Consider the following 19,409-nt stretch of genomic DNA (forward strand, 5'->3'; position numbering starts at 1 on the left):
GAAAGATGCTCGGCAACCCAAAGGATTAAATATTAATACGGGGCATAATTAATAAATGATACAGCTCTTGATTACTAATGGGTTATTGACTCTAAAAGCCTGGCATTATGGAATATTAGGGCAAACAAAAGGCTTTGGGGGAAGATTTCGAAGTTTCCAGGATGAAGCTGCATCTTTGTGCTCCTTCAAAATCCTCCAAGTGCCAAAAAACAGCATGAAACTGAAATATAGAATTATAAAAACCCATTCTTTTGCTGTTTTTACCGTTTATTTTCCAGTGGGGTCCCACCCTGTGGGTTTTTTCAACAGAATTCAGACTAAAAAGATGTTTTGTTGTAAAATAAATTACAGTTCTTGACATTTCTCTCATTGCCATTGGTTTTGGTTTTTTTTTTCAGTGAAATTCTTTCCAAAATATTAAAATTCTTTGCTAAAGACAGTGTTCTGGGTGTCTCTGCTGAGTGTACCTTGGTAATAAAATAAAAATGAGAAGTATGTGAACTATTCACAAAAATTCTTAATTTAAAGAATTAAAAACAACCTTTATTCAAAATTCTGAATCTAAATAATAATTTAAAAAAATATTGATTTAAACCATTGAACAAAATTCTCTCAAACTTTCAGGACAAGCATCAATTTTGAATGATAATATTTTATTTTTGCAAGAAATTACAGCTAAACAATGGTAACATTGACAATTCTGGGTGGGAAAATTTCAGGGAATGGAGAAAACATGGAATTAGGAATTTAATTTTATTGGGAGCTCCATTGTTTGAGACATCAGAATTCCAACAGGAGGATCCTCACTGAAAATTGTCACCTTGAACCCCTAAATCTAAGAGGTAAAACTGGACAGGAAAATTCAATTTATTAGGGAAGAGGCTGAGAATGGAAATATAAAGAAAAGTTTTAGCCCAGGAGTTTTATCCCAAATAAAAAAAAAGCCAAAATTTTTTTCTTGAAATTATAGATATTATTTATCAAGGTAATATTAAATTTTAATCTGATTTCTAATCTAAACTGCAAATTCAATCCCTGTCAGGGATTATTTTATACTCAAGCCTATTTAGAACCTTTAATTAAGTTAAAAACATTTTTATTCAGGATTTTGCTGTTCTTTTTTTTTTTTTTTCCACAAGCTTAGATTTAAAGGCTGGAACCAGATAAAATTTGATTTTATCTGAATTTTTGATACTTGATGAGCAATTAATGCTCACTTTAAGCCTTGAAATGTTTGACCCAAGAAAAATTCCCTTTAAATCCATCCTCATCTCCAATCAAACTTTAGGATGCAGCTTGAATTTTTGAGTACTTAAGGATAATTTCTGGTGGAATTCTGCCTGCTAAATGTATGGCTTAATTAATGAATGATTAATTAATAACTCATAAAAACCTAGACTCAGATTAAACCGGAGCACAGCCATGGTTTGAGCAGGATTTTAAAATTATTTGGGCAAAATTTCTGTGGTCTGGACATGATTTGCTTTTAAAATTGTGTGGATAGAAAGAAAATTTCTTCTAGAAATATTTGATTTATTGCATCAATATCTTCCTGTTTACAGCAGTGTCAGTGTGCAGCAAGAATATTCATTAATATTTTGATTTATTTCTTTCTTTTTTAAATATTTATTTTTGAGTCGGTGAACTTACAGAGAGGCTTTATATAAATTGAATTTTTCTGATTGGTTTTCACAATATTCCCTCCCAGAACACAAAAATAATTTTTCATTCTACTTTTTCCTGACTTTCTGTATTCATTTTTAAACCTGGGATCTTTGTTTTCACATTTTTTTTGCTGGACGTTAAAGCCAAATGCTGTTTATAAATCTCAGTGAGAGCACCAACATTCCATTTTTTCCTGGATGAAACAGGTTTTGCTTAACAGGGAACACAGAACAGGCAATTCTGGATATTTCTGGGGAGGGAAGAAAACCAGCTTTAACTCTGGAGTTATTGATTTTATTTCTGCTTTTTAGTCTCATCATGGCCAAAACCAATTTCTCAATGCAGTACACAAAGATTCCCCACAGTTATCAGGCAATCTCTAAATGTAGAGAACAAAACCACCAACAGCTTCACGGTTAGATCCTAAAATATTTTATTTTGGGGTTTTTTTATGTTTTAATTCTGATTATTTCCGTTGTTTTAAGCCAAGGTGTTTTTCTCCCTGTAGGGAATGACCGGGATGAAGAATTCCAGCACCAACCCCAAGAGTGTTTGGTCTATAAAGGTACAGAAAATACAATTTATTATGAAACCACTGCATGCAACAGCTGGATTTTCTCCTGAAGAGCAACTTTGAGGGAAACTGGAACATCTTGGAAGGGTTTGGAGCAGCTCCTGACTTTCCTCTCCTGGAAAAAAAAAGGTGAAAAGCTCAGAGCAGGGAATTAGCCCTGGGAATATTTCCCATCCCAAGGGAAATTCCTTTTTATCCTTCCCGTGGTGTTCAACCCCAGGAGGTCCCAACTGTCCCAGTAAAACCAGTGACTCCAAGAAGGTGGATGAGAGCAGAGAAGGGCAGGTTCCACCCAAAAAAAAAAAAAAATGTTACAAATGGAATAATTAGGGAATATCTTGGGGTATGGAACAATCAAACCAAACGAACGTGTGCTGGAAATTAAATCTCCCAGCTGGATTGATTGCTAATGGGCTTTTTTAAATTCCAGCCTTATTTACTGGGGAGAGATAAGAGCTGACTCCGAGCACTTTGGCTGGTTCTGAACCTCGTGGAAGAAACCTAAAGATCACTCAAATTAAGAGGGGCTGGGAACTGCTCCCCAGGGGGATCCAGGGAATGTTTGCTTTGCCCCCATTAGAGCAGAAGAAGAACCCAGAGCAGATTCAGGCCAATCACAGAGACCATTCCATGGAAAAGTAGCAGCTGCTTCTGTTTTTCTCGAGGAGCGTGGAAAAATCCATCCGTTCCCATTAGCGCCACGCTTTCCTCCTTTGGTTTTCCCGCTGCTTCGTGTTTCCATCCTGCAGACTCCAGAGCTTTTTGGAGAACAACCCTTGAAATCTGAAATCACCTCTTCCAGGTTATCTATTTTAAACGATACCAATGGGTTCACTCATGTCTGAGCAATTCTGGACACGATCCCAGGTGGAAAGGAGGCCCCTGGGCTGGGTGAGGAATTGTGTGTCCAGCAGGAGCAGGGCAGGGATTGTCCCTCTGTGCTGGCTCTGAGAGGCCCCTCCAGGGCTGGCTCCAGCTGTGGCTGGTGGAGGAGAGCCCTGGAGGGGCTGGAGCGTGTCCAGGGCAGGGAACGGAGCTGGGAAGGGTCTGGAGCCCCAGGAGGGGCTGAGGGAGCTGGGAAAGGGGCTCAGCCTGGAGCAAAGGAGGCTCAGGGGGCCCTTGTGGCTCTGCACAAGTCCCTGGCAGGAGGGGACAGCCGGGGGGGTCGGGCTCTGCTGCCAGGGAACAGGGACAGGAGGAGAGCTCAGGCCTCAGGCTGGGCCAGGGGAGGCTCAGGGTGGACAGCAGCAGGAATTTGCCCATGGAAAGGGAGCTCAGGCCTTGGCAGGGGCTGCCCAGGGAGCTTTGCAGTGCCCATCCCTGGAGGTGTCACCTGGATGTGGCACTCAGGGCTCTGGGCTGGGGACAAGGTGGGGACAGGTCACAGGTTGAAGTCAATGACCTTGGAGCTCTTTTCCAACCTCAATAAATCTGTGATTCTATAAAATACTTTGGATGTGTTCATTTTTTGATTTTGAAGACTTTCCTCCAGTCCTTCTGCTCCTTCAGTGCCAATCATGTGCTGACATCAGGTTTGTTCTGCCATAGTGGGATTTTTATTTCTTTTTCAGTCTGATTTTTGAGTCTAGGAAGTCTTTTCCAACCCAACTAATTCCATGAGAGAGACTTTCTGGCAGAATAAGAACCTCCTGAGCGATAAGATACAAAATAAACAAAAAAATACAAAACACCTTCTCTCTTTTCTAAAAAGTCACCACATTTTTCTCTGGCTCAACAGCCCTGAAATCCCGGCAGAAGGCACTGCCACAACCTCCGAGTACCCAGCACTGATTGAAAGCTCTCATTAACTATATTTTAGTTTGATATTCCCCGGGTGGCTTGGCCTCACAAATAGAGCTGTCACAGAGCAGCAAGAAGTGGCTGTTCTTTCATTATTTTGAACTTTCCCAGCAGGATTCACCGCTCGGGCTTTTTTGAGCCACTTGTGGTTTGGAGCATGCAGGCCCCATGCATTATGTACTAGCTGGGATATTTCTACCTTAAATAGGTGGTGGAACTCTGCAGAGACTGAGTAACCTGTTGGCAAAATGTGACTCGCTCCAAACCTCAGCGCGAAACCTCAAACCAAACTTTAAGATGAGAATTGGTTGAGAAAAAAGGTTTCTGCCTCGTGTCTCTGTGGAGAATTGGGTTGATGGAAAGGGGCCAGCACCTCGGTACAGGATTAAAAAGGCCCAGATTTTATTCTTCCTGCAGCTGAGAGAACTCCAAAATCAAGCAGGAAAATCACTCCAAATCAGGCTGGGCAAGAAACAAAAAATTAAATTCTAGCAGAACAAAGCAGTTGTCAGCACGTGATTGGCTTTGGATGAAGGGGTGGAGGAGAGACCTCAAACCAAAAAATAAACACATCCAAAATATTTTATAGAATCACAGAAAAGGTTGGAAAAGAGTTTCAAAACCGTGGAGTCCCAGCTGTGCCCGATGCCCACCTTGTCCCCAGTGCCACGTCCAGCCCTTCCTTGGGCACCTCCAGGGATGGGCACTGCAAAGCTCCCTGGGCAGCCCCTGCCAAGGCCTGAGCTCCCTTTCCATGGGCAAATTCCTCAGCAAAGGCAAGAAATTTTGGCAGAACTGGAGAAGAGTCTTCAGGCCGTGTCCCTGGTTTTTTGGGGGAGGTGAAGGCACCAGCTGAGGTTGCTGAAGGTGCTGTGAACCCTCTGGAAGCCAATGAGAGCCTCGTTGTTGTCCTAAAATCCCCAGGGAAATTGGGCGTGGAGAAGTGGGTGAATCCCAGAGCTGTGTGCTGTTGTTCCAGAGAGATTGTGGCTGCTCCTGCATCCCTGGAATTTTCCAGGGACAGGTTGGACAGGGCTTGGAGCAAGCTGGAATTGTGGAAGGTGTCCCTGCCCGTGGCAGGGGTGGGAATGGGATGAGCTTTAAGGTCCCTTCCAACCCAAACCATTCCATGATTCTCTGTTCTGGAGCAGATCGAGAGCTCCTGATATCTGAGCCATTTGTGTCCCTCCTCATCTTGGGAATTGCAGAGAAACTTCCAGTACAAACCTTTCCCGTGAGCTGGAAAATTCTCCCTGGATGATTCAGCAGAGGCTAAATCCTCCAAAAGAATTCTCAGAATTAAGGATTTTCCACCATGTTGAGTTTCAAGAAAAGGAGGGTTAGGAAATAAACAGGGTTAGGAAATAAACACAGCAAAAATGCAGATTCGTTCAAGTTCTTTAAAGATTTTTTTTTCCCCATTTTATTTCCTTTAGCAATCTTATCTGTTGCAGAATGTGGTGTCTGGTATCCAACTGTATCCATTTCCTTCCTATTCCTAGAGACAGATTTATTCCCAAAGGGAAGAGGAGGAAGAAAGGAATAAATTTTCTAATACTTCTGAATTTTATCGAAGCATTTAATGAAAGTCTGAAGGAAAATGGAGCCTTTCCTGGGGTTTTTTAATACAAGCATTCAAGCAGAGCCCTTCCAGCGCTCATAAATAACTGTTTGTGCTCACAGGAAGCAAAATTATGTTTTGATGAAAGCTCATTAAAGAAAAAAAAAAAAAAACAACACTTTTTTTAGGCTTTACCACAAATGCAAGGCTTTGCTGGCAGAGCAGGTTTCAGGAAGAGGGAAAACTGCAGGAGAGATCCATGGAAAAGGAAGGATTCCTTTCAAAGTTGCTGCCGTTTCTCAAGTGCCTCCTCATTTTGCAGACCCTGGGAGAGCCATTGGATATTTCACATTCCAGAGGTTGTGAAATTCCTCAGCAGATCCTGCTTGGATCTGTCCGTGGAAGCACGACCCACCTGCTCCAGCGCATTCCCTCTGGGAATTTTATTCATTTACACCACTTAAAGTTCAAAAAACTCCTTCAATCCAGGAGGAAAAAATTCCTGCAAAAATCTGCACTATTCCCTCACACACACATAATTCTGAGTGCTGGAATATTTTCTCTTGGATAAAAGCAAATGGTAAATTTGCCTTAAAAAAAAAAAAATAATAATAACAACAATAATAATTATTATTATTATTTTATATACTATATTCTATTATATATAATAATATATAATATATTATATATATTATATTACATGTTATATATAATAATATATAACATATTATATTATATATTTTATTCTATATAATATATTATATAGCAATATATTATATAATATATAATATATATTATATAATAATATATAATATATATTATATAATAATAATATTTGATATGATACAATATTATATATTATATAGGTTGCTATATATTATATATAAATATATTATTTATATATATTGTATATATAAATATAAAATTTATATATTATATATAAAATTTATTATTGATATAATTATTTTATTATTAATATTATTTTTTTGCTATGAAAACTTCCGATCAGCTCATTTTCTCCCCTCACATATGAATCAAAAAACTACAAAAAAATCTGTTGGTGGTACAGCCCTACCACATTTTTTGTTCCCCCAGCCTTGTCCTGGGAATCTTCTCTCCACAGGACACAGGAGCATCCTGAGCTTTCCAGGGATCTGGGAATGGAGAAAATTCCATGTCCTGCCACCTCTTAGCCCTGAGTTCCAGGTTCTATTTCCCAGCAGGATGTTGAATTCCTGTAGTTTTTATCCCCTCTGTTCCAGCTGAACATTCCAAGTGCTCTCAGCATTCCTCGTGTCCTCCAGACCCTCTCCAGGACCTGGGCAGAGCTTTCCTGAATTCCTGAATTTCCTTTTCCCAAATCTCATTTCTAGCTGAATGTCACTAAACACAAATTCAGTGTCTGGGAGTGATGGACACGCGTTTTTTAGGGATTTTAGTGGGATCTGGGCCAGGTGTGGAGCTTTAACTCCATCCTTAACTCACCTGGGTGCTTTCCCAGCAGGAATTACCTGCTCCAGACTGCGCCTTGCTCTGGAAAGGAGAGAGGAGCTTTTCCGAGGCTCTTGGCTCTCCTTGTTAATAACAGAATGACACCAAAAGGCCGCTGGAAGAAATGCAGGTGGGAAATGGGAGCTAAAATCCTCTGGGAAGATAGAATCCAGCCAGGGAACTGCTCTGGAGGCACTTCCCTCACCACAGCTCCCAGTGCAGAGCTCCTGAAAATCTGAGCCCAAGCTCCCCGAGTTCCAGAGAATTCCTGATTTTAATATTAAAATTGAAATAACAGAATTCACCAAAGTGAAAATGGGGGTGAGAGCAGTGAAGGGAGCAGAGATAGAAAATCTCGTGAAAGGAATAAAATCCTTTAGAAAACCGGAATTAACAAGGTTGGAGGAGACCTTCAAGATCCTCCAGTCCCAACATCATGAGCACAAAAACCTCCTCTAATCTCCTTTTTTCACATTCTATTAAAAAAAAAAACAACAAAACCTCCATGTGTTTATAGGGAAAAGATATGAAAATCCAAAAAAGGAAAGGAAAGGAAAGGAAAGGAAAGGAAAGGAAAGGAAAGGAAAGGAAAGGAAAGGAAAGGAAAGGAAAGGAAAGGAAAGGAAAGGAAAGGAAAGGAAAGGAAAGGAAAGGAAAGGAAAGGAAAGGAAAGGAAAGGAAAAAGATAAAATAAAATAAAATACAACTGTGTTGTGCATCCTCCACCTCACACAAGGCATTCACTGCTCCAGGCAGGGAAGAGTTTTTGCCCAGAACATTCCCAGAGCACTTGGACAAAGCAAATCCTGTTTGGCTGTAGTTAAAAACTTGTTTTCCTTGTTGTGCTGGTGGTGTTCAGAGTGCTCCCAGTGCATCTGCACAGCTCAGGTTGATATTCACAAAAATGAGCAAGCGTGGAGTGAAAAAGGGGGAAAAGGGGAAGGGGATTAACACCAGTTTAAAACTGTCAAACCCAGGCAGCTCTAAATGCAAAAGGGAGCCGAGGTTAAGGTCTTTGCTTGATTCACTGTCACTTGATAGCTACAGGAAATTAAACCACAGCAGCTCCAGTCAAAAAGCATTAATAAAAGCAAGGGATATCAGGTTGGGAAAAATGTTATGATGATTAAATGTCAAAATCTTTGTGTTCTTTGTGCTCAGGTGAGGGTATCCCATGGTGCACCACACTGGAAGTGTGGCAGGAACTGTGGATTTTGGTGTTGTCACTGAGTTCTTCCAGCTTGGCTGATCCCAAATCCTCATGGAATATTACTCACACGCAGCCTTAATCCCGACAATGCAGTGCAAAGACATTCCAGCATCTGTTAGGAATTGTGGCAGCTCCGGAGGGCACAGCTGATCATGTTTGAAGTTGAGACCCTCTGGTTTGGGCAAGGAGCTGCGGTGGAAAAAGAAATGCCAGGCCTCTGGAACAAAGGAGGGAATGTTTTTCCTCGTGGAGCCATTTTGCACTGGCCAAAAGGGTGGTGTAACTCACAACAGAACTTTGGGAATTAGATAAGTGGCCTGAAATGGTCTGAAACTGGGTTGTTCTTCTTAAAAACGCCTGGGTTGGGGATCTGAAGTGGTTCCATCCATGCTTTTTTTACCCAGCAAGATGGGCACCTTTTCCTTCACAACTCTGTGGGAAGCCCTGGAATATTTTGGTCTCTGGGTCTGCTCTGTCTCTGGGATTTGGATGTGGAAAAGTGCCTGGGGATCATCCTTCATTTCAGCCCTCTTGCGCCTTTCCCAGCACTTAAAAGGAAGCTGAAAGTCTCTCTCTTCATAAAGGCAGCCCCTTAATGGAAATCTTTGACCTGGATGGAGCAGTGGAAACACTCAAACTGCTGGAAATGGCCAGGAGAAAGGGGAAAAGAGGGAAAAACTCAGCAAGAACAAGCCTAAAATGAACTATTTGACAGAGAATCATAAGCCTGATTCAATTATAAAAAGCTCCTTGAGCCCCAGCGTGCGTTCCCTGTGCTCAACAATAAATCAAGATCACTTACTTGAGGTGCTTTGTTATAAAGCAGCCCTGCTTCTTTCTGGGATTAATGACTAAAAATCCTGCTAAAGATTAACTGGCTGCCTTTAATTTCATTAAGGGGGAGAAAAAAAATCAGCATCTCCCACATTTTTCAGCTGTGGACAACCCCTTCCCCTCTGCATTTGGTTGTTGGGGCAAAGGCTTCCGAAGGGGTTTTGTTTCAGGGAATGTTATTCCCCAAAGTGTTGGAATTTTATTCCTCTTTCCACAGTGATTCCCACATTAATGCAGAGCTCACTGTTTTCCTGAGGGTTTTGGGAATCAGCTGTGCAGAGCAGCATCAATGGGAGCACTCTGAATTAAGGGGAATTGTTTCCTCATTATCCACACAGGTGAAAAAAACCAAATGCCCAACAAATCCTTCATCGCTTTGGGTTTGGAATTTTGAGCTGATCCTCGCGGGCATCCCGTTTATCCAGGATTTCCATCATCTGCCACAGATTCCTCACAGTTTTTTCTAGGATTTGAAGGATTCAGCTGCACAAACTTCCTAAGAAAATCTTGGGACAGAGTGGGCATCCCCTCACATCCCCCCTGGAGCACAGCAAGAGCTGGATAACAAGCGAGAAACAAAAGGAATTTTCCACATTTAAATGTATCATTCCCTCACAAAGCATTCCCTGTTTTCTCCAGGCAGGTGAGAAAGGATTGTGCGCTCAGCTCTCCTGAAATAATTAAAAGCTCATCAATTTGCTGTCACAGTAGTGATATGCTTTAATTACATTCTACAAATCTATTGAACGAGCTATCAAAGGCAGATTATATTGCTGAGATGTGTTATTATTTTAACAACAAACCAATGTCTGTTTGGAGGAATTCATGGAAATATGATCTGGGCACAGCTGAGATGAATCCAAATCTTCTCTCTTCCAGCATTATCTGGATTTGCCAATTGGAGAGCTCTGCTCAAAAAAGGAGAACAAAAAACATTTAGGCAAGGAACAGATCTTGTAACACATCAACATTCAACGTTATTTTGGGTTCAAATTTGTGTTCAAACTGAAACAGGGGAAATTGAGGTTCAAATTTAGGAAGAAATTCTTCCCTGTGAGGGTTTTCCACAGAAGCCGTGGCTGCCCCATCCCTGGAAGTGTTCAAGGCCTGGCTGGATGAGGCTTGGAGCACCATAATTCAGAAGTACAACTCATATCCCTAAATTTCAAAGTTGCATATCCATACTCAATCCAAATGTTCTCAAGCTGATTTGTTTCCCAGTGTACTCAGAGGATCTGCTGTTAGAATCGTAGCAGGCAGCTCAAATATGAAATTAATTCTATTTTGTCCCATCAAAAATAAAATAATTCCCCCTCATGTCAAACAAAATATCATGGAGAGGTTCCTTCAAGCAGAATTAGGATAGGCAGGAAGGGTAAGTTTAGCAAAAAGAAGAATGGAACACAAGAGATTTAAAAGATGATGTCAAGGATTTGCTGGAAGTGCCTGTTGGAAGGGCATTTGTTCCCTTTGTTCTCACCAGGACAAAGGAAGAGGGACAAAAGGAGGATGCAGAAAAAGAGGAAATCTTCCAGACCTGGAACTCTGTCCCTCAGCTTGGCTGCAGCTCTGAGACTCAAGTCTGCCTCATAAATTTTACAGGATTAAAAGGCACAATAAAAAGGCAGCTTCAGAAGAAAGGAATGAGCTGAGGCCCATAAAACCCAGGGGAAATTTGGTGCCCTTCTCAGGAGGAATTTCCAGCATCCTGCAGAAAACATCCCACCAAAATCATCCATGGTGAGGTGGAAGATATCTAAAATCTCCCAGTCTGACAACAAAATGTTGGTGTCATCACGTCCCCAGGCTGCTGGAAGTGCCACTGACCTCAGTCTCACACGTCTGGAGTCACTGAGATGCTCTGGGCTCCAGGGAGCAGGGGTTCACCAAAATCCAGACTAAAGGATTGCAAAGGCACCATCTCCTGCCACTGAGGGTGCCCTGTCCTTTGGAACCGAGGCTGCAGGACGCTTCCAAGAGTTCATGTTCTGCTGTCCTTGGATGTTCCTTGTTCCAGGGAGGGAAGCTCTCCTACACTCTTGTTACAAGGAGGGGACGCTCCATGGACCTGGCTGCAGAAATCCTGAGGAGCCTCAGGATGAAAACTGCAGCCAAGGCACAGGTCAGGATCTTATCACAGAATCCTGGAATATTCTGAGCAGGAAAGGACTCACAGGATCATGGATCCAGCTCCTGGCCCTGCCCAGCTCCCCCAACAAGCCCAGCCTGGGCATCCCTGGATGCTCCTGGAGCTCTGGCAGCCTCGGGGCTGTGCCCATTCCCTGGGGAGCCTGGGCAGTGCCAGCAGCCTCTGGGGGAAGAAGAGCCTTGCCCTGATCTCCAGCCTTCATTTCACTGCACTTCACTCCTCTTTTTCATCCTCCAATATTTCATCCTCCAAATATCCTTTTGAAAGGATCTTGCTACCACTCTTTGATTAAAAGACTTTACTAAAAACCCTTGATGGGAAGACTGGCAGAGTTGGGATAGTCCAGCCTGGAGAGGAGAAGCTCCAGGGAGAGCTCAGAGCCCCTTGCAGGGCCTGAAGGGGCTCCAGGAGAGCTGGAGAGGGACTGGGGACAAGGGCTGCAGGAATTGCCAGGAGCCAGGGAATGGCTTGAGAGTAGGATTTGATGGGATCTTGGGCAGGAATTGTTCCCTGGCAGGGTGGGCAGGGGCTGGGATGGAATTGCCAGAGCAGCTGGGGCTGCCCCTGGATCCCTGGCAGTGCCCAAGGCCAGGCTGGACATTGGGAGCTCCTGGGACAGTGGGAGGTGTCCCTGCCATGGCTGGGGTGGGATGAGATGATTTTTAATGTCCTCTCTAAGGCCGTTAAATCCTCTCTGGGAAATCTGTGCCAGTGCTAAATGGTCCCAGAATATTTGGCAATGATTTGGGCAATATATTCTCCGTGCGTGCCCAGAAAGTTGTTCCTAAATTGTTCCCTCTTCTTGTTCTGCTTTTAATCTGCATTACCTGACTAAAAAGAAAGGAACAACCCCATGATATCTCATTTTCCTTCCCATTAAATAAAACCCCTATAAACCCTGAGAATTAGAAACTTTCCCTCTCTCCTCTTGTTACTTCATGCTCAGATCTCGGTGTAGGTGAGTGTTGTTTTTTCTTCTGAGTTACTCCCAGCAATTACCACAAACTTTTCCCAACAACAAAGCTGAATTCCCAACAGAATTTCCTTGGAAAAGCCCTCCAGCAAAACCCAGGACACTTTGTATAAAGTTTTTACCTCACGCCAAGCCCAGGCAGCCGCCTGAGGGACCAGATTTGCCGCGTAGGAGAAGCGTCAGCGCTGAGCACACAACTCCTGGCTCCCACCGGCTCCTCCAGGCTGGAAAAGCTGGATTTGGGAACCCTTTCCATGGATTCCACTTGCAATCAGCCCCATGCAAAACCCCCCCCAGGCTGTGGTCAGCGGCCGCGCGCAGACTTTGTCATTTTGCTTACTGACCACACGCTGCCATCGATCAATCCCAAATTGGATTATTGTTAGCTTTAAAAGCGCCTCAACAGCAGAAAGTGGCGGGGGAGGCTGGCAAAGCAGAGATGGATCGCGGAATAAACAGGCCCAGTGACAGGATTTCAGCCGGAATTGATCACTGTCAGCGAGTTAGTGGTCAGCTGTCTGACCTTTGGGGCCCAAAGCAAACATCAGAATAATGTTTAGACAAACACATTTGATTTTGGAGGTAATGGGTATGTCAACTAAATGACAAACCTTAGAAAGGTCAAAGGGAGAGCCATTTTTCAGGCTTTTTTTCAGGCATTAATCGTTGGTTTGGGGAGCGGTGTCTTTTGGGGCTGGACAGAGGGAGAAGTTCACTTTGTGTGTTTTTTTGTCTTCACAGGCACCAAAAATTCAGGCACAGAGAGCATTCCCATCACAGCCAGGCTGTCCCTGACCCCTGCTGCCCGTAGAACCATCCCAAAAAGCAGTGGAGTCAGGATTTGGGGCTCTGGAGGAATTTTAGCAGAGTTTAGCCCCATCACAGGTCCCTGTAGGAGATGTGGGGGAAGGAAGCTGCTCTGAGCACCTGGATGAAATCCAACTTCTCCACAGCCTGTGGCACATCATGGCCTGGCACCACTCATCCCAGAATCCCAGAGCTGTGGAATCAAGGTGGGAAGAGCCCTTCAGGATCATCCAGTCCCACCAGCAGCACCATCATCATCACCCCAAGTGCCACATCCAGACACCTCCTGAACACTTCCAGTCACTCCCTGGGCAGCTCATCCCAATTCCTGACCACTCCTGAGGGATAAAATTTCTTTCCTTGTTAATCTGAACCTCTCCTGGTGCAGTTTAAGGCTGTAAATGGCCTTAAATGTGTTATATTAATATATTTATTAATTGAATAATATTAAAATATAATAATTATATAATATGATATGATAATGATATAATATAATATGATATGATATAATATGATATGATATGATATGATATGATATAATATAATATGATATTATATGATATGATATGATATGATATGATATGATATGATATAATATAATATAATATAATATAATATAATATAATATAATATAATATAATATAATATAATATAATATAATATAATATAATATAATATAATATAATATAATATAATATAATATAATATAATATAATATGACATGGCATAATGTAATATATATATAATATATATAATTATATTATTATCATAATATAATAATAATACAATCATATTTAATATGTTAAAAAGGCTTTTCCCTCACTTCTTGTGCCACATCCTCCGGGCTGGGAGGCTTCTATGGCACATCCACACAGTGGGGAGGCCAAGAGGAAATGCTTGGATATGTTTTGGAGGGGTTAATAAATAATTCCTAAATGAGCTGGAACATCCTTGTGATTTCACAAGATGCAGGAGGGACAATGCAGGGAAAACCCCAGGAATGCTGGTAAAAAATCAAGAAAAATGAACAAAAAATTATAACAAACAGAAAAAAAAATAATAATAATGATAATAATAATGATAATAATAATGATAATAATAATAATAACAAAAAAGCTTTTGGGTTGACAATTACCGGCTCTGGCTGTTTAAACAGATTTTTCCTAGATTATTTTCCTGACAAAGTTGAAAGCAGCACGAGATATTCTTGCAGAAAACACCAGCAGTGTCTTTTTCATGGTGTGCACATCAAAATAGCTTGGGAAACAAAGAACTTATTATTATTATTATTAATTAATTTTTTCACACCCACCCCCAGTCCCCAAAAAACAAGTGAACAGCAAGGCCATATTAAGGAAGGAAGACTTTGGAATTGGAAAAACAAAGCAGCTTCTGCTGGTGTGTAGAAAAAGCAAATAATACTTGGGATATTCTAACAATATCCAAATTTACTGTTTATGGCCAGACAGATAATTTATGCCTGGAAATAAGGAATATTTTTCATTTTATATCCTCCAGGCCTTGACTTTTAAGCCTCTGTCCTCACTGCTGGAGCTGATAAAACTTCATTGCAGAATTGATCAAAAGTCAGGAATTTTGTTTGGCAAGAAAACTTTCATCCAGAACAGAAATATCCAGGACAGAAATATTCTTTCCACAGGAAAATTTAAAATGCAGTATTTTTAAAGTTCTCCCAGCTTCCTAATTATGACAATCTCACCTGTTTTAAAGCAGCTTTCTGTGAAGGAAACCTATTTTAGATAAATTTTGCTATCAACAGAATTAATTGGAAGGAAAGCATGGAGAATAAAAAGTTTCCTCCTTATTATTCCTACAGTGAAATCTCACAATATTCGCAGGATTTCTTTAAGTTAAGCACAGGAATATTTTAACAGGGCCAAACTTTTGCTGGGTTTAGCTCAGACTAAGAGGGAAAGGAGACAAAAATACTTTCAAAGAGGTTTGGTGATAAAATGCAACTTTATTTAATCATGGATTTGGAGTCATGGAAAGGCTTGGATTGGAATAAAGATAATTTAGACCCAGTCCCATAAATAAAAACCTATATTTACAATCAGGTGTAGGTTCTGCTCCCATTGTAACCCACATCACAAAGTGTTTTTTTTTCCATCAAGGAGAGGAGGAAGGGGGCACAATCCACTGGAGCTGAAGTTTTCCAGCTGTTTTTCCAGAGCTCAGTTTCCAGATGGACCCTGGAGCAGGAATTTTGGATGGACACCAAATTTTGGGTGATTATTTTGGTTGCCCAGAGAGGTCGTGGAAACCCCATCCCTGGAAGTGTCCAAGGCCAGGTTGGACAGGGCTTGGAGCAAACTGGGATTGCAAGATCCCAGGCTCTGGAGAGATTCCCTGGCATCCATGGGATGCTGGAATATCCTTATCCCAGGTTTCCCATCAGCCTGTGTTGGTAATTACTATCTCTGAGTTACCTGCAAATGCTCATAAATTAAATTAATAAAACAATAAATGAAATAAATTAAATATTGACAGGTTTAAGTAAGCGGGGTGTGAAAATTGTCCAGAGGGAGAGGCAGGAACATCAGGGAACAGTTTTCCTGTAAGGGACGGAGGACTGGCATGGGATGCAGAGGGAAATTGAGGAGTGTCCAGCCTTGGGGATACTCAAATCTGGACCTGGCACTGCCTGTGGGTGGCCCTGCTTGAAGATTTGGACCTTTCCATCCTCACACATCCTCCATCATCAGGACCAAACCCAAACATTTTTGTCCCGAAATCCCTCTGGATCTGGAGCCACCAGCATCACTTTGCCAGTGTTGGAGCTTAAACTTAAACTCTGACTTTCCAAGGCCAGACTTAACTAATCCTTGTCCCTTACACCAGGCTTTGGGAAGGTCCTTGCAGATCCACAGGTTCTGCATCGATTCTCATGGCTTGTACAGTGGCTGGGGTGTAGCAAAGTATGGTGTAAAATGAGAGAAAATATTGATTTCCAGAAAGTTAATATTATTAAAAGGCAGTTGTATTCATCTCCTTCTGGAATTTTAGCTGGGGGTTTTCCTCTTGGAAAAATCAATGGAAGTAATAGTCTTGTTACAGCAGGAGCACTTGTTAGACGATTTTTTCACTCCAACGCTTTTAAGTTGTGCTAAGAGCAGAAGAGTTGAAAGGCTATAAAATTATTGACTGGGATTTACTGGACTTGAATGACTGAAGGTTTTATATTCATCACTTTTCCTCACTTTATCCAGAAGAGAAATATTGTAATTAAACAGGATTTTAATTGTGTCTGGGTTCTGTTCGTACCACCAGAAAAACCCAAAGTACTTGAGGCAAAATCTCCCCGTCCCAATTTGCTTCAATGATCAGATTTGTGAAAAGACCCAAAAGTACCTCAAACTTACACAAAATAACTTCTGAAAATTCCTGGAACATACAAACAACTGACAAGCAGATGTTTAATACCTCCCCTTAAAAATTCAGTTTTCTTTCCCAACAGCCACTGGGATTTTCTCCCATCATTCTTGGGAACAGCTCATTTCACCTTCTCACCAATGCAGCCCTGACAAGGCCAAAACCAAGTCCAGTTTCAGCTGGAAATCAAATCCCCAAGTTCAGCAAATATCCACAAAAATTCCCCACAGTTTTCTCAGGTGAAGTTCAAAATGAACAATTCCTCGACTCCAACACAGAACCTGCCCATTTTAGCCAAAACCACCTTCACCTCACGTTTGCATCCTGATTTTTCCCATTCTTGGTTTTCAATCAAAACATTTATATAAAAAATAAGTAAAATTTGCGCTGTAAATCACCTGAAATTTCGCCTGAATTTTTGTAAAAAGAGGGGAAACTGTGGGTGCTGCCAGTCTCAGCTCATGAGCCAAGGAACCACTTGGGGCAGCGGGTTCAGACTGAAGGAGGGCAGGCTTGGGTGGGATTTTGGGAAGGAATTCCTGGCTGGGAGGGTGTGGATGGGCTGGGATGGAATTGCCAGAGCAGCTGGGGCTGCCCCTGGATCCCTGGCAGTGCCCAAGGCCAGGCTGGACATTGGGAGCTCCTGGGACAGTGGGAGGTGTCAGGGCTGGGACTGGATAATCTTTAAGGTCCCTTCCATCCCAAAGCACTCCATGGTTTGATGTCACCCTTTCCCCAGTGCTCCTGCACGTTCAGGTGTGGAAACCACCAGCAGAGAGGGCTTGGATTTTTCTCTTTGTCCATCTTTTGATCCCAGGATGTGCAGCCAGAGTTCCAAAGCTGTTGGATTGCTAAAACCACTTGGTTTGAGTCCTCTGTGGTGGAAGGGGGAGCTCACACAAACCCTGGAGGAGCATTCCCAAGGCGTGAATGGCTCCTGAATCCAAGGAAAGGCTGTCTCCTTGTGGTTTCTCCTGGTCAGTGAAACCACAACCTCCTCCTTTTCTCCTCCATAACCCTCTCAACTCTGCCTGATCCCTCTAAATCTGTCAGGGCAATTACCAGCCATCAGCCCTGTGCTATCAACAGGAAACAAGTGCTCCATGTGACAAGAGGAGCATGACAATAACACAATTTGGAGCCAGACGAGGCTTGACAACAGCTCAGCTTCCCTGCTTTTGAAAATCCAAGGTGCAAAAGGCAAAATCCCTTCCCTCACAACGATTTCTTGGCCAAATAAATGATTTATCCGCATCTATGTGGACCACACACCACCCCTTTGTTTGTAAAATAAGGAGGTAATAAATGGCTCCTGAGCTGAATCATCAATAATTAATGACAAAAAAATAAAAAATAAAAAATCTTAAATAACCTTCTTCTTCCTGCAGAGCAAATGCAAGTGTTTCAAGCTGCAGTAATTGCCTACAAATTAACTTGTAGCAAAAATGAAGAGGGAAATATTCTGCTGCTCCTGTGTCAGGCTGGTGTTTTACAGCCACATAAGGAGAACATCTCGCAGCAAGCTCGGTGTGTGAGCTCCAGGGAATCAAAGGGTCCTATCCTACACCCAGACTGCTTTTCCTGAGGAAATCTTGGCACAGGAGCTGTTGTAACCAGGGCCAGTGTGTGGGAAACTGGGAGAGGAGTAAAGTGTGGGCCTTTCCAGCATGGCCTGATCTGCAGGGCCAGGGAAGCGGACACGGCGATGCCAGGGAGGAAAGGAACACCATGGAAAACCCTGTTTAATCTCTTATTTCACAGGATCATGGAATTCTCCATTCTGGATCCAGGTTGGGAGAGCTGGAGAGGAGAAGCTCCAGGGAGAGCTCAGAGCCCCTTGCAGGGCCTGAAGGGGCTCCAGGAGAGCTGGAGAGGGACTGGGGCCAAGGGCTGCAGGAATTGCCAGGAGCCAGGGAATGGCTTGAGAGTAGGATTTGATGGGATCTTGGGCAGGAATTGTTCCCTGGCAGGGTGGGCAGGGGCTGGGATGGAATTGCCAGAGCAGCTGGGGCTGCCCCTGGATCCCTGGCAGTGCCCAAGGCCAGGCTGGACATTGGGAGCAGCTGGGACAGTGGGAGGTGTCCCTGCCATGGCAGGACTGGGATTGGGATGAGTTTTAAGTTCCCTTCCAACCCAAACCATTCTGGGATTCCATGAGCAGGGAACAACTTCCACTTTGGGATTAAGCACCACATTCCATGGATGCTTTTGGAAGCCTGCTGGGACCCTGAGCCAAGGAAAAGGACAATTAGGGACACAACTCAGAGGTGAGGTGACACCTCCTCCCACCATCCTGTCCCATCCCAAGGAGCTCCACAAAGGAAGATCAAGGTCAGGCTGTCCCAGCCCTGCTGCCCAGGAGCTCATCCAGCGAGCCCCAGTGGATGGGAACTTGCAGCCAGCTGAGCTGTGGTGCTTTTCTTTTTAAAATAATAAATTAAAAATAAAAAAAAATAAGATTTGTGACCTGCCTGTGGGCAGCTTTATTACAACCCTGTGCCTGGGTCTAATAAACCACACCACAAGCCTCCCTCTACCCTCTCCCCAGTCCTAAATTATTAATTCCTTATGTCCAGTGATCATCAAGAGACGTGGTGGCCTTTGAAAATTAAGATTTAGCAATATTAATAACTCCAAATTGCCTAATCTCACCCTGTCCACTGCTCAGAGTGGCTGGAATATTCTCAAGAAAATGTCATTGCATTAAAATATGGTGTTTATCAAGGCTGGGTTATTCTGTGGAGATTTATTGAGTTTGACCAAGTTTTCTGAAGGCCAGGATTTCTGTCTTGAGGGCTGTACCAAAACCTGGAGCTTTTCAATATGAAAAAAGCAATTTTTGAGCCACTTCCAAGTCAGAAAAATGTTCCTGAAGTTTTGTTTTCATTCCAGAGCGGAACAAAAACATTGCTGGAACCTTTATATTTTCATGACACTGAATTTTTACTCCCT

Source organism: Poecile atricapillus, chromosome 1 (genome assembly GCF_030490865.1).
Source record: "Poecile atricapillus isolate bPoeAtr1 chromosome 1, bPoeAtr1.hap1, whole genome shotgun sequence".
NCBI classification, from domain to species: domain Eukaryota; kingdom Metazoa; phylum Chordata; class Aves; order Passeriformes; family Paridae; genus Poecile; species Poecile atricapillus.